The following is a 16,173-nucleotide window of genomic DNA, read 5'->3' on the forward strand; positions in this document are numbered from 1 at the left end:
TTGGAATTAGATGAGCTGAAGTTCCACTTTTGGGTAGAACTCCACTTTAACATAGCACTGACACCTACTGCAGATCGCAAGGACAGTGCACACCAATCACAAGTTTCCCGCACCACATTTTAGTGTAAACAGAGGCTGAGGTGGCTTGCATTTTTTCCTTAAAAGGCTAGGTTCAAACATCATGTCCGGCACAAATTTCCAAAGCAGCTCTGTTCAGCTGCGATTTAGATGCAAATTTTTGGAGGCAGCGGACACCAGCGTTTTTAACAGTTGGTTTTTAAGGAGCAGTCCGGGAAGCTGGCCGACACGTCCTTAAAGAAGAGCTCCACTCAAAAGGGGTTGCTCCGCTTGGTTGCCTCTCCCCCCACTGCCACGTTTGGTACATTTTAGGGGGAGCAGGCACCTGGTTTCGACAGGTAACTGCTCCCATTTCTGACTGATTTTACAGTGAAAATGATCACAGATCTCCGTAAAGAGCTGATGACGCAGCGCGAAACCAATGTGATCCAATCATTGTGGATCACATGTAAACAAAAAAAAAGCCGGTTAACGGCTTTCCTCTCCTCACACTGACAGCGTGAGGAGAGGATGGTCAATCAGTGGCATTTCCTCACAGGAGACCTGCACAGATTATCAGTGCAGCCCCAACAGTATTTACAAAATCTTCTACCAGAAGAAAACATATTTTCTTTTTAAATTTTTCAGTCTTTTTTTTTAACCAATAAATAAAAAACCCAGTGGCGATTGAATACCACCAAAAGAAAGCGGTCTCAAAAAAATGAAAAAACTTTTGTCTGAGTACAGCATTGCATGACCGTGTAATTATCATTAAAAGCGCTGAAAATTGGCCTGGGCAGGAAGGGAATAACAGTGCCCAGTATTAAAGCGGTTGAAGTAGAACTTTAGTCAGAAAATTTACCCTTTTGCAGGTATAGCTATATGAAATATTAAAAATAAGTGTCTATACTGTTAAAAATCCAGCAAATACACTGTCTCACCCTGCTCTGCACATGCTCAGTTGCTCTCCATTTTTTGGCACTGCTGAATTTGTAGAGGTCGATCTGCTGACAGCCTTAAAGAGGAATTATGCCGTGTACACACGATCATTTTTCGGCATGAAAAAAACGTTGTTTTAAAAAAATGTAATTTAAAATGATCATGTGTGAGCTTCACATCATTTTTCGGGTTCTGAAAAACGACAATTTTTTTTTCCCGAACATGCTGCATTTTGTAACGACGTTTTAAACAATGTCGTTTTTCGGGTTGTAAAAAATGATCGTGTGTGGGCTAAAACGATGTTAAAACCCCGCGCATGCTCAGAGGCAAGTTATGAGACGGGAGCGCTTGTTCTGGTAAAACTACCGTTCGTAATGGAGTAAGCACATTCATCACGCTGTAACAGACAGAAAAGCGTGAATCGTCTTTTACTAAGACGGAATCGGCTAAAGCAGCCCCAAGGGTGGCGTCATCCGCATGGAACTTCCCCTTTATAGTGCCATCGTACGTGTTGTACGTCACCGCGCTTTGCTAGAGCATTTTTTAAAAACAACGTTTTTCCAACTTCATCATTAAAACGACGTTGCTCACACAGAGCAACGTCGTTTTAATGATGAAGTTGGAAAAACGTTGTTTTTTCTACATGCCGAAAAACTATGTTTTTTTTCATGCCGAAAAATGATCGTGTGTACGCGGCATTAAACCCTCCTATCCTTTAGCCCCCGTTCACACCTAGGCGTATATACGCCTGTAGTGCGACGCCGCTGCAGCCCCGAGACGCCAGAGGGATGATTTAACATGCACCTCTATGGAGATGGTTCACATCTCCACGCCATACGCCTGCCGCCTGAAAAAAGTCCCGGACCTTTTTTTCAGGCGGCTTTCGGCGTTCGTCATAGGAGATGTGAACCATCTCCATAGAGGGGGTGAAGGCTGCATTCACAATCGCAGCGTTTTGTCGCCGCAAATCACGGTACAAAACACTGCTATTTGTCGCCGCAATTCGCGGGACAAAACACTGCGATTTTGTACGCCGAGGTGTGAATGCAGCCTTACAGACAAAAAAAGCCTTTGTTTGATCTGCAACTGCCATGGTGCTGCACATATGATTAGTTAAGACACCAGCCATTTGATGGTTTGACAGTTTGGTTGAGGAAACAAGCAAATGTGACAGTTAACCCCTTCCCGACCGCCGCATGTACATATACGTCGGCAGAATGGCACGTACAGGCACATTGGCGTACCTGTACGTCCCTGCCTAGACGTGGGTCGGGGGTCCGATCGGGACCCCCCCCGCGACTTGCGGCGGTCGGGTCCCCTCGGGGAGCGATCCGGGACGACGGCGCGGCTATTTGTTTCTAGCCGCTCCGTCGCGATCGCTCCCCGGAGCTGAAGAACGGGGAGAGCCGTATGTAAACACGGCTTCCCCGTGCTTCACTATGGCGCTGCATCGATCGAGTGCTCCCTTATATAGGGAGACTCGATCGATGACGTCATTCCTACAGCCACACCCCCCTACAGTTGTAAACACACACACAGTGTACACCAAATCCTACAGCGCCCCCTGTGGTTAACTCCCAAACTGCAACTGTCATTTTCACAATAAAGAATGCAATTTAAATGCATTTTTTGCTGTGAAAATGACAAAAATCCCAAAAATGTGTCAAAATTGTCCGAAGTGTCCGCCATAATGTCGCAGTCACGAAAAAAATCGCTGATCGCCGCCATTAGTAGTAAAAAAAAAAAAAATTAATAAAAATGCAATAAAACTATCCCCTATTTTGTAAACGCTATAAATTTTGCGCAAACCAATCGATAAACGCTTATTGCGATTTTTTTTACCAAAAATAGGTACAAGAATACGTATCGGCCTAAACTGAGGAAAAAAAAATGTTTTATATATGTTTTTGGGGGATATTTATTATAGCACAAAGTAAAAAATATTGCATTTTTTTCAAAATTGTCGCTCTATTTTTGTTTATAGCGCAAAAAATAAAAACCGCCGAGGTGATCAAATACCACCAAAAGAAAGCTCTATTTGTGGGGAAAAAAGGACGCCAATTTTGTTTGGGAGCCACGTCGCACGACCGCGCAATTGTCTGTTAAAGCGACGCAGTCCCAAACTGTAAAAACACCGTGGGTCTTTGGGCAGCAATATGGTCCGGGGCTTAAGTGGTTAACAATCCCATCCTTCCAGGAATGTAACCGTTTTTTAAACTGTTATATCGATGGGTTTAGTTCTACTTTATGATTTACTGCTGTTCAGGGGCTCTGGGCTTCAGCAAAATGGCAGCCTTAAGCAAGAAGAAACAGGAGTAATGCTGGAGGCAAATTACAGCACACACTAATATTGATAGTGTAATTATTAATGTGGAATGTAAGTTCTTTGCTAAAGAAAATATTTTTTATCAAGTTGTTATAGATAAAGTTCCACTTCAAATAGTTTGTTTGGGCCAAGCTAGCCCAAAAAAAAAAAATATTTACGTGCCAGGGCAGCCTAGGTTTTGGGGCTGCTGTAATATACTGCAGTAGCCTTAGCACGTTGCAAAGTGTGGGATATTTGAGTTTACTACTGCTGAGTATTATTTTACCTCAAGGGCTGGCAAAGTAACCTCAGAAAGGTGTGCCCTCCATAAACCACGGGTTTATTCTGCTATGGCACAGCAGCCTCTTTAGATCAGTACTGTACTACTGTCAGGTGGACTGGTTATTTGCTAATAGGGGGCAAATATTTTATTATATAGGGGTTCAGTGTTGCTTCCCTTTGCAGTATGGCAGATACCAAGAATTCCTGGCATTCCACGGTGTCTGATCCTCATTCACATGCGTTCATCCTGTGTGCGCACATATTCAAGCAGATTTACAATAAGCAGAAAAAAATTGCATTTCAGTTACCCTTCTTGCCTAGGTTATAGCAATGAGCAATGTTACTTTTAGTGTCAACTCCCATAAGGATATAGACTCGATAGGATGAAAAGGGTTATGAGATATTGCTTCTAATACTATGGATAGATCCTAGGCTGGAAAGGTAGGCTTTCTGGGAGGTTTTAGATTTAAACAGGCTCTTGGAAACTGTATGATGAGAGGGTCCTTGGCCCACTTGTCTCGCTTCATGGCTGATAATGCCGAAACTTGTACCTTAAGGGTACTTGAACTTAGGCCTTTTTCCAGACCCGATTTAAGAAATTCAAGGATCTGTGTTACCAGATGAAGTGCTCCAAGATTGTTGTTGAGCAAATGAGGTGAATTTTTTCCAAACTCTTCGTACAAGTGTTGTTGGTAGTGTTTTTCCTGGCCTTAAGTAACGTTTCCACTACTCTCTAGGGGCCAGATTCAGAAAAGAGATACAACGGCGTATCTCCTGATACGCCGGCGTATCTCTGAGTACGGTCGGTCGTATCTATGCGCCTGATTCAGAGAATCAGTTACGCATAGATATCCCTAAGATCCGACAGATGTAAGTGTCTTACACCGTAGTATCTTAAGCCCCATACACACTATCAGTTTTCCTGATGGTTTTCTCTTCAGGTTTACCAAAACCATCTAATATGGGGTCAAACCTTAAGCGTTTCAATTTGAATGCAATCAGGCAGGTCCTTGTACTACATGGTTTTGGTAAACCTGAAGAGAAAACCAGCAGGAAAACTGATAGTGTGTATGGGGCTTTAGGCTGCATTTTCAGGCTGGCCCCTAGGTGGCACTTCCGTATGTTTACGCGAGGAATATGCTAATTAGGTAGATACAGCGATTCAGAAACGTACGTTCGGTCGGTGCATTTTTTTACATCCTTTACGTTAGGCTTTTTTCGGCGTATAGTTACCCCTGCTATATGAGGCGTAGCTAATGTTAAGTATGGCCGTCGTTCCCGCGCCGAGTTTTGAATTGTTTACGTTGTTTGCGTAAGTCGTTCGCGAATAGGGCTGGACGGAATTTACGTTCAGGTCGAAAGCATGACGATTTGCCGACGTCATTTGGAGCATGCGCACTGGGATACGTCCACGGACAGCGCATGCACCGTTCGTAAAAAACGTGGGGTCACTACTATTTTACATAGTACTTGCCCCAACCAGCCTATTTAAAATTAGGCGGGCTTACGCCGGCCCAGTTACACTGCGCCGCCGTAAGTTTCAGCGCAAGTTCTATGTGAATACACAACTTGCTGCTCAAACTTACGGCGGCGTAGTGTATTTGAGATACACTACTCCCGCCTAAAGATAGGCGAAGCTCTCTGAATCTGGCCCTAGAAGTCTACACCTTTCAATTTTCATGCCATCAGATTTAACTTCTCTGGAGACCTGTAAAGAAATTGGCCTTGAGAGAATAAGTCCGACTTTAACAGGAGAGGCAATGAGTTCCCCGTGTTCCGTTGGAGAAGCGTTGTGAACCACGGTCTCCTTAGCCAACAGGAAATTACTGCTATCACCATGGATGTTGATTTTCTGGGTCTAATTTCGCGATCAGAGTTGTTGGAGGGAAGATGTATCCCAGCTGAAAATTCCAAGGATGTTGTGGACAATTATCCCCTCTGCCGTTGAATAGGCAGTTCTCGCAAGGTATCTCGAACATTTGGTGTTTGCTGGGGTTGCTGCTAGATCTAGATCCAGAACACCCTGTTTGAGTTATGAGAGAAAAGACTTGATGATTCAGAGATCATTCATTGTTGGATAGAAAGTTCCTGGAACGTACACTGCCCTCATGTCTGCTAGGTTTACCTGGGCCATTCAAGGATGGGGCCAACTTCCCTCATAAGTAAGCGACTTCTGGTGACCCCCTGTCTTTGGATGTAAGCCACTGCCACTTTGTTGTTCATGTGTAACAACACATTCCTCCCTCTACATTAGGGTCTGAAGGCTAAAAGGGCTTGATTTCCAGTATGTTTGAGATGATGCCCTATGATTGGAATGGCCAGTGCCCCTGAACTGCCTGGTCCTGATAGGCTCCCCATCCTTCCATACTGGCATTTGACATGACCACTTGTTGGAGAGGGGAAACTATATTCAGAATCTCCTAGGGTTGTGAGCATGGGTCCACCACATCCTTATAGACTGGTTGAAGCATTAATGCTCCATCCCACTGCTTTAGAAATTAATTCTGAAATGTTCTTGTGTGCCACTGGGCCCTTTGAACCATTGGGATGGTTTCTGACATTGACCCCAGAACACAGAGGCAGGTAGAGATACTGTTGCCAATAATTCCTTTATTTTCTGAATCAAAAGAGCTATATTTTCTTGAGGTAGTTCTATTCTGTTCATTCAGATGTCCAATCCTGCTCCCAAGAAGACCATCCTTTGGGTGGATTGCAGGTTGCTCTTCTTCCAATTTATCACCCAGCCGAAATTGTTGTAGTGTGGAAATCAGTATCTTCCAATGACTAATAAGAGATTTCTGGCTGTCTGCAAGAAGGATGTTGTCCACATAATGATGGACTCTCAAGCCCTTCTCCCTCAGGAAAGCCATTACTGGTTACAGAACTTTTCTGAAGGTTCTGGGGGCAGTAGAAATTCAAAAGGGTAGACTCTGGAACTGGAAATGTTGGTGGTTTACCATATATCGAAGGAACTTTTGAAACATGTATGGGGACGTGAAGATATGCGTCCGATAAATCGATGGACGGCATTCAATCTCCTAGAGTTATTGCTAGAATTGATTGAAGACTGAGTTTCTTCAAGTCTAAAACTGGACGCAAGTCTCCCATCGTTTTCTTTACAAGGAATAATGGAGAGTAAAAGCCTTTTCCGCTCTGGACAAATGGCATTTCTATGACTGCTCATCTCTGAAGTAGTTCCTGTACATATGTGAATAACAACATTCGTTTTTCTCAAGACGCTGGTAGACTGGTTGAAAAAACTTGTCCCTGGGGATTAGATTCTTGAATTTCCACCTGTGACTGAATTGAATGGGAGACACTGTCCATGGATCTTTTATGTTTTTCGCCCCAAACCTGTGTGAACAGCTTGAGTCTGGCTCCCACTATCGCAGGCTGGACAGCCGTACCTTCAAAAAGACTTCTGCTGATCCTCTGTGGCCGAAGATTTTGGTTTTTGGAATGTCAAGGAGGAGGTTTGGGGGTTCCTCCAGTTTCTCTTGTATTCCTTTCCTGGCCTGCATGACTTTGCCTCCCTGTACCTTTCTGGGAGAGTACATCTGTACGGTAGTGGCTTCTGTTGTTTTGGTCTTCTGTCAGAGGTAATAAGACCCGATTTTCGACCCATAACTTTAGAGATAGCCGAGTCTAATTTTGCTCCAAAAAGGTTTGTTCCGTCATAGGGAATCTTACACCAATTGGTTTTAGAAGCGGCATCCGCTGCCCAGGGTTTAAGCCACGGGCCTCTTCTGGCAATCATAGAGGCCAGCATTGCGAGACTGAATTCTTGAAGGGCTGTTATAACTTTCTCCTGTTCGGCCCCTTCTAGAATCAGTTTTTTTATTTTGTATGTCCAAATGAAAAATGGCTTTTCTTACTGCTGCCAAGGCAATGGCTGGTCTGCAAGCATACCCTGTTGCTAAATATGCTCTTTTTTTTAGGTCAAGCTCAATTTTGCGGACCAACACATCTCTGAATGCTACTTCATCCTCAATGGGTAACGTTACGTGCCTTGCCAGCCGCATTAGTGATGCGTCTACAACAAAGGGATTTACGTTTGGTTCTTTCAGTGGGTATAATTTTGCTAGTCTGTTAATAAGACTATTTTTTTTTATCTGGCTTCTACCACTTCTTAATCAGGTCTTTCAATTCATCTATGAAGGATCCTTTTTTATATTCAAAAAATATTTTCTGGCTTTTCGTGGTGCTTTTTTGGGTTCTTCCCAGCCGATTGCTTACTTTACAGATCTGGCAAACGATTCTATTAAGGAGAAATCAAAACCTGCTGAGACTTCCAATTCTTGGCCGTAGGATGAGTTGTCCGATTTTGGCAGTGCGCGAGGGACAGATGATGATGATGATGATGATATACTTTGAACAGGTTTATTAAATCCAATGACGCGGGGGCCGAGTCATACATTCTGCGGATGCTGAATAAGCGGAGAGCGCGCCCGCAAGGTAACCCCCCGGGAGAGAGCTTCTCCTAGGGGGTTATCTGATGCGGGGAGGAGCCGCCAAGGGACCCCAGAAGTCAGTGTTCAGGGCCACTTTGTGCAAAACAAGCTGCACAGTGGAGGTATGACATGTTTGTTATTTAAAAAACAAAACAAAAAAAACGATCCTTTGGCAATTCTCCTGCAATTGTAGCAACCCTCAAGCAACAGAGAGGATGACAGAGCTGGTCCTACAGATCCTGCCCCTCTGTGCAGCCACAGCACTACCTTGGCTCTGCCTCCACTGGTCTAAGCATTCAGCAGACTGGCAGCTGACTCCAGCCCTTCTCCAGACCATGCACTTTCTTCCTGAGAGCAGCACAAGGGTGCCCTGTGATGTAATGGAGGGTGGGAGATTCTTGACTTTCTGATGGTGGAGGGACTCTTCACATCTGATGTAAGGTAGTTGGCTGCTCTGGACATCTAGTCTTACAGATACAACTGGCCCTTTAAGGGTGACCATAATGCTGATGTAGCCTGTGATGAAACATAGTTTTACACCCCTGCTTTACAGGGACCAGCCTAGAAATTTAAAGCGCACCACACATTATATTTTCACAGTGCAATCTCTTTTTGATCTACTAACAGCTATATAGTACAAAGGCCTGCCTGATTGCTTACAACTTCAATGGATAATTTAGGCAAGTCATTGTATTATGTAGATTCCCCATCATTGTAGCATTTATTTTTTCCTGAATGCACGTATTAAAATGACAAGTACATTTAATTACACATTTCAAGCACACATAATGATAAATAGCCCATAATTCCCCCCCCCCCCTTTTTTTTGGCAATAATTATAATTTTCATCTTTATACTAGTAGATACAAGTCACTATGCATTGGCTCTTTAGAGAGTATTGATCCCTGACACATAATACAAGAGGGGGTAAAAATGGGGGACTAATGTCCTTCCCATCTCTCCCCCCTTCTCTCTTTTTATATTCAATTTTATTTTTTCCTTGTTTCCTTTCTCTCTTCTAAAAAATAAATAAATAAATAGCCTATAAAATATTACATTCAGGAGCAAAAATGAGGGCCATGTTGTTGTGTTTATACATCTAAATTACATAATCCCTGAAAAACCATGAAGGTGCTTTTCATGGTCAACACCTTCATGGTTTTCCTTCATGAAATGTTTTTACATCAGCACTGCTGTGCTGTAAAGACATTATTCGGCGACTATTCTGGCAGCCTTAGGACTTTACTTGGAGAATAACTAACACTGCATTCATAGTTGTTTATAGCAACAGTCAAGTATCCATCCATGGTTTTCCCTGACACTAAAGCTGGCCATACACTGATAGTTTTGGATTTTTTTGACAGCATCACTGGATTTGATTTACAGCAGCAGGAGCCAATGGCTGCGCTGCGATCAATCTATCCAATCAAGAGCAGAGAACCTCAGGCAGAGAGGTATAGCGTGTCTCTGCCGAGCGATCAAAGGGGGTCAGGTGAGTAAAACGAGGGGGGGGCTGGTCACTGTCAGAAGTTTTTTCACCTTAATGCATGGGATGCATTAAGGTGAAAAAACACAAGGGTTTACAACCCCTTTAACCACTTCCTGGCGGCCGTACGACTTTATACGGCCGCAGGGTGGATCTAAATTTCCGGGAGGCCGTCTATATATGGCCTCCAGCCACTGGTGGGCGCACGTGCGCCGGTGGCACGCGCGTGCCCGCCGCATCACTGAGATGCCGATGCGCGTGCCTGGCGGCCGCGATGTCTGCCAGGCACCCGCGAACGGCGATTACAGAGACAAGGACGTGGATCTGTGTGCGTAAACACACAGATCCACGTCTTGTCAGGGAGAGAGGAGACCGATCTGTGTCCCTTGTACATAGGGACACAGATCGGTCACCTCCCCCAGTCAGTCCCCTTCCCCCACAGTTAGAAACACTATGCAGGGCACACATTTAACCCCTTCCTCACCCCCTAGTGTTAACCTCTTCAATGCCAGTCACATTTATACAGTAATCAGTGCATATTTATAGCACTGATCGCAGTATAAATGTGAATGGTGCCAAAAATGTGTCCGATGTGTCCGCCATAATGTCGCAGTGCCGATAAAAATCGCAGATCGCCGCCATTACTAGTAAAAAAATAAATAATAAAAAATAATAATTCTGTCCCCTATTTTGTAGGCGCTATAACATTTGCGCAAACCATTCGCTTATTGCGATGGTAGCATAGGGCTTAGAATGGAAGTAAGTTGACGCTTAGTTAGCTTTTGACTGAACATTAGGGTAGTCATAAAATGCAAATAATCTTGCTGCAACTGAACTAAAGTCTCATGTACAATATATAGAATGTTTTGTTAAACAAACATTTGTTCAGCTAGCTTGTTTTGTGAGGCACGGTTGTGCAGTAAAGCACATGCATCAACAGGTATAACGTTATTGCAACCCATTCATTATGAATGGGCTGCCAGCACACCCCATCACAATCAGAACCCAACCTGATTCTCATTTTAGAAATGCACAGTAGTGTTTTACTGTACATTGTGGTGCATTGCAGAGCAGGTGTGGTGCATTGCAGAGCAGTTGTGGTGCATTGCAGAGCAGGTGTGTTGTTTTAGTGCCTTGGGGAACCATTTAAAATGAAGGCGCAACATGCATTGCAGTAACCAACCTTATTGAATATCCCTATTCTAGCTTTAGAAAGTATGGAGAGCTCCGACACAGGCACTTAATGATTATAAAAGACAAGAATAAAACAAATCTTCAGAAATCTCACTGTGCAATAATTAATGGTCAGGTTTCCCTTTGTTAAGCGTGTCTGGCATAACCCTATTGAATGTCCACTACTGTGAAAAACATTGTATTTTGCCAATTGTATTGGTAAGTACCCTTAGGGGGTCATTTACGAAAGGCAAATCCACTTTGCACTACAAGTGCAAAGTGCACTTGAAATTGCACTAAAAGTGCAGTCGCTGTAAATCTGAGGGGTAGATCTGAAAGGGGGGGGGGGAGTTTTTCTCATTTTATTATCCAATCACGTGCAAGCTAAAATGCTGTTTTTTTATTTTCCTTGTATGTCCCCCTTGGATCTACAGTTACTGCACTTCCAGGTGTACTTTCAGTGCAATTTCAAGTGCACTTTGCAATTGTAGTGCAAAGTGGATTTGCCTTTCGTAAAAAAAACCCATTATGTTCATGATAGTGTCGATGGTGTCTAGTAATGGGGGTTGAGAAAAACTAAAAACACATCCAGGACAGATGTTTTTATTCTTTTATTATTGAATTTTTTTGTTGTGGTCTGGGTCCCCAATGGAATATTATTACATGTTAGTATATATAAAAACACACATATACAAATTAGTGCAAAAATTTTACTTTTTTTAACACTTAACATCTATGGGAGAAAACATAACATTTTTGCTATTTTTGCCATTGATGCTCTTACTATAGTATAAGCATTACTTAATCCTCTGCGCTGTGTAAAAAGGGTGTTTGATCTCGTCTCCTCTGATCCTCCCCAATCCATTTCCTGATAAGACAAAGCCTTTGGAGTCACTCTGCACATGCTTAGTTTGGTGTGTATTGCTAAAGAGTTTTTTTTTTTTCTTGGGAGGGTACATGTGATCAGCATAGGGTCAACCAGCACTGTCCAGACAGAGGGTTAGGGGTCATGCAGCCTCATAGGTAAGTCAGAGTAGAATGAAACTACTAGAGAATGAACTACAAGCTTTAACCAGACAATAATAGAAGTAAAAAGACTGCTCTAAAGCCTTGTACACACGATCAGTCCATCTGATGAAAGTGGTCTGAAGGACAGTTGTCTTAAGTTAACCGATGTAGCTGACTGATGGTCCGTCGCGCCTACACACCATAGGTTAAATAATCGATCGTGTCAGAACGCGGTGACGTAAAACACAACGACGTGCTGAAAAAAACGAAGTTCAATGCTTCCAAGCATGCGTCGACTTGATTCTGAGCATGCGTGGATTTTTAACCGATGCTTTTGCATACTAACGATCGGTTTTAACCTATCGGTTAGGCGTCCATCGGTTCAATTTTAAAGCAAGTTCTCATTTTTTTGACCGAAGGTTAAATTACCTATGGGGCCTACACACGATCGGTTTAGACTGATGAAAACGGTCCTTCAGACCGTTCTCCTCTGGCAATCCTATCGTGTGTACACGGCCTAACTGCTGATAAGAAAAGGTATTTAGCAGTTTATATATACTAAAATAATTACATTTCCATGGTCTGTGTACTGTGGGAGACCAGATATAGTGAACGCAGGGTCCTGGGTTTAGGAACACTTTAAGGCATTGTATGCTTTCAAATATTTAAGGTATTAATGTAGTTCTAATCCTTGTGCACGCTGTGCATTTAGCTTCTGTAACTGAGATTCTGTTGTTTCCGTGCAGGCAGAAGGCAAAATGCACTGACCAGCCCTGCTGCCAACAGCTGAAAAATGTAGTGACTGGACAGGGCTGGAGGGTACACTGAGTGGTACTAATGTTCAGGGCTGTATCCACCCAGGGACAAAAGCCTGGAACACAGACTTCTTGCATTTATCCCTGGGTGAATGTGGCCCTAAATGTTAGTAATACTTGGTGCACTGTCCAACTGCTTCGTTTTTAGGCCACTAATAAATAACTTCAGCCTCAGTGTAAGCACTTCAATCAGGATCCCTCCTTTCCCTCAACTTCTGTCGCAGGGCAGTCTAGTTTATCCAAACACTCAGAAGTTGAACCTTCAAATCTGGAGGTTAAGAGGCGAAGGTTCGAGTTCCTAGGGTGTTCCCCAGAAGTCATATCAACTCTTTTAAAAGCCAGGAAGCCTGCAACGAATGCCATAGATTTGATCCAATACTTCCCTCTACGTCCCATGTTCTAGGATTCCTTCAGACAGGACTTGATCTGGGGCTTGGTCTGAGCTCCCTCAAAGTGCAGGTAGCAGCAATCTCTGCCCCAACAAATAAGAGATGGGCAGAGGATCCTTTAGTAGACACTTTCCTCAGAGGTGTATTATAGATTTGCCCATCTGTCAGGTGATCTTTTCCTAAGTGGGATCTGTCCCTGGTCCTTGAAGTTCTATCTGACCATCCCTTTGCTCCAGTGGAACAAGTAACAATATGGAACCTGACACTAAAGACGGCTTTCCTGCTAGCTGTAGTGATCTAATTTGTCCAATAAATGTAGTGATCATGTATAGTGTCCAAGTACTCCGGTCAGATAATTAATATCTTAGATGTTAGTATGATGAACATAAATTACGTTGTTTCGCAGCGACACACCAGGCTCTCCAGAGAACGCAAAATGTAATTAACTTACAATAACATACAAAGTCTAAAGTCCACAGACGATACAAGAATCCAACAGAATATAATTCAGAATCCCATCTTTTCCTAGACCTGTGCAATGTTCATCATAGAGTGACAAGACAAGACTCCTTGAATGCCAGCTTGAGTGCTTCAAATATTGGACTCACACTGGAAGGGGGGGGGGGGGGTCAACCAAATGTTCCCATTGAATGAACATCCCACAAGTCTAATTACCATCAATAAACACTTCCTTATGTAAGGAAGTACCAGTCCATTTCACACACCTAGGTCGTCTTAGATAATATTAACACATCAAAGAGTCCTCTGTACCTTTTGATATGTGTCCTTTGACCACTAACCCTTTTGGTCAGCAAACACCTTTTCATGTGTAACCTTGAATACCTGTATGTAAACCATGCCATATATATATATATATATATATATATAACATAATATTTTAAATACCTACACATCTATATTAATATTACAACACTAGCCATTACATCTGGCAGAAGGATCTCGGAACTGCACTCTTTAGGGGTAGCCGACAACCACATCTCCTCCTTCCCCGACAGAGTGAAACTTCACCCCCTTCGGGGGTTCACACCTAAGGTCGTTACTCCAAGCCACCTGTTGGAACCCTGGGCACTACCAGTGTTTATAGACACAGAGTCAGAGTCTTGTCACAAGCTGGACGTATCCAGAGTACTTAGGGCCTACCTAGAAGCCACAAACCCCTTCAGAAACTCTGAGAGACTTTTCATCGTACCGTTCGGTAAATACAGGGGCAAAGCTTCCATCAGAACTCTGGCATCTTGGGTTGTAAAGTTAATCCAGAAGGCCTACAGCAGGGGTGTCAAACTGGCGGCCCTCCAGCTGTTGCAAAACTACAAGTCATGAGGCATTGCAAGGCTAACAGTTACAAGCATGACTCCCACAGGCAGAGGCATGATGGGACTTGTAGTTTCGGAACAGCTGGAGGGCCGCCAGTTTGACACCCCTGGCCTACAGGGTGAAGAATATGGAGCCTCCATCTCAAGTGAATGCTCATTCTACAAGGGCAGTCTCAGCTTCCTGGGCAGAAAGGGCTAATGTTTCGTTGGAGACGATGTGTAGGGCCGCCACCTGGTCTTCTCACCATACGTTCCTCAGGCACTACCATATTGATCCAGGAGCTCTCACGACTGTTGAGTTTGGAAGAAGGGCAGTTCAGGCTGCTATGTCCTCTTCTAATTAAACATTTATTCTTAAGCATAAATGTAGGCACCAGGAAAATGGAAAATTGTATCATACTTACCAGTAATTTTCCTTTCCTGGTGCCTATCCATAGCAGCATACGCTCCCACCCTCGGTATTCTATATTACGGAGAATGTTGGGGGAGGGACTATGCCTTTAATTTAGGCTATTCACTAGTCATGAAGGAGGAGTCGAGGCAGAGCTCTATCACAGGTATGTTGCCATGGATTGGCACCAGGAAAGGAAAATTACTGGCAAGTATGATACAATTTTCATTTTTTTTCACTGTAGCATGTCACAAATGCAAACTACACTGCAAGGCCCTGTGGTAAATAAACATGAATGGAATGTCATTTTGTGATATTCTAATAATGTAAAAAAAAAGTAAACAGTACTTTGCGCTGTAATCAGCACATAGGCGCTGAGTAATCCATAGCAAACACCAGCCGAGACGCCACATTATAATGCAATCTCTGGTTTGAACCAGCCAAAACATTTTAAAAAAGCAGGTATCCCGCTTGGAACTCTCAGGTTAACAGACAGACATATGTTTCTACACTATACTGGGGGTTATTTACGAAAGGCAAATCCACTTTGCACTTGGAAGTGCAGTCGCTTTAGATCTGAGGGAAAGATCTGAAATGAGGGGAAGCTCTGCTGATTTTATTATCCAATCACGTGCAAGCTAAAATGCTGTTTTTTAGTTTCTTAGCATGTCCCCCTCAGATCTACAGTGACTGCACTTCCAAGTGCACTTGTAGTACAAAGTGGATTTGCCTTTCGTAAATAACCCCCTACATATGTTACTTTTAGGAGCAGGAGACAAGCTCCTACTGTGTTTCTCTTTGAACCTGGTCCTAGGGTCTCTCTCCCTTCAGTCACCATCTCTTCCCCAGCCTTAATGATGGAAGTTGTTGGGCAATGGGCCCTGCACTTTTGGCAAAGCCCTTCCACTTTCACTGGCCAATCGTGGTAGGCATTATCATTGCTAGGGTGCTACCTGTTTCACCTTCTCTACTCCAAATGACCAACAGAGCTGAAGCACTCTATTTGAACATCACAGACCTAAGGCCCTGGGCTTGGGATAATTGTTCACTTCCTGGCTTCTGTACCTTGCCTTGTCACTGGATTGCCTCAACTCCTGACCCATACCTGGATAACAGATATGCTATTGATTAGCACCAGCTTTGACCCCTTGTCTTTATAATGGATACAGATTACCACCTCCCTGACACTTTGCCTGGATAAAGGATTTTGTTTTCAATTGCTGTATGCCCTGACCCATACCTGGATACGGACTGTGCTGCTGATTGCCACTTGCCCTGAACCCTGCCTGGATACAGATGCCTCCGATTGCCACTTGTTTGCTTGGAGAATAGACTCCATTATTGCCTGCCCTGAGCCCTGGCATCTAACCAGCCACTAATCATGGTCGCTCCTGCATTCTATGCCTACTATGAACCACTTCATCCTGAAGTCTTTTCATATAGTAAGGAGGGGTTTATACTTGAGGTGGTGTTTGACAGATGGTGAGGAAGAGATATGCAGAACTATGCAGGAGAGAAAGTGAACTTACCTGGACTGTTTACA

The sequence above is a fragment of the Rana temporaria genome, chromosome 2 (assembly GCF_905171775.1).
Source record: "Rana temporaria chromosome 2, aRanTem1.1, whole genome shotgun sequence".
NCBI lineage: Eukaryota > Metazoa > Chordata > Amphibia > Anura > Ranidae > Rana > Rana temporaria.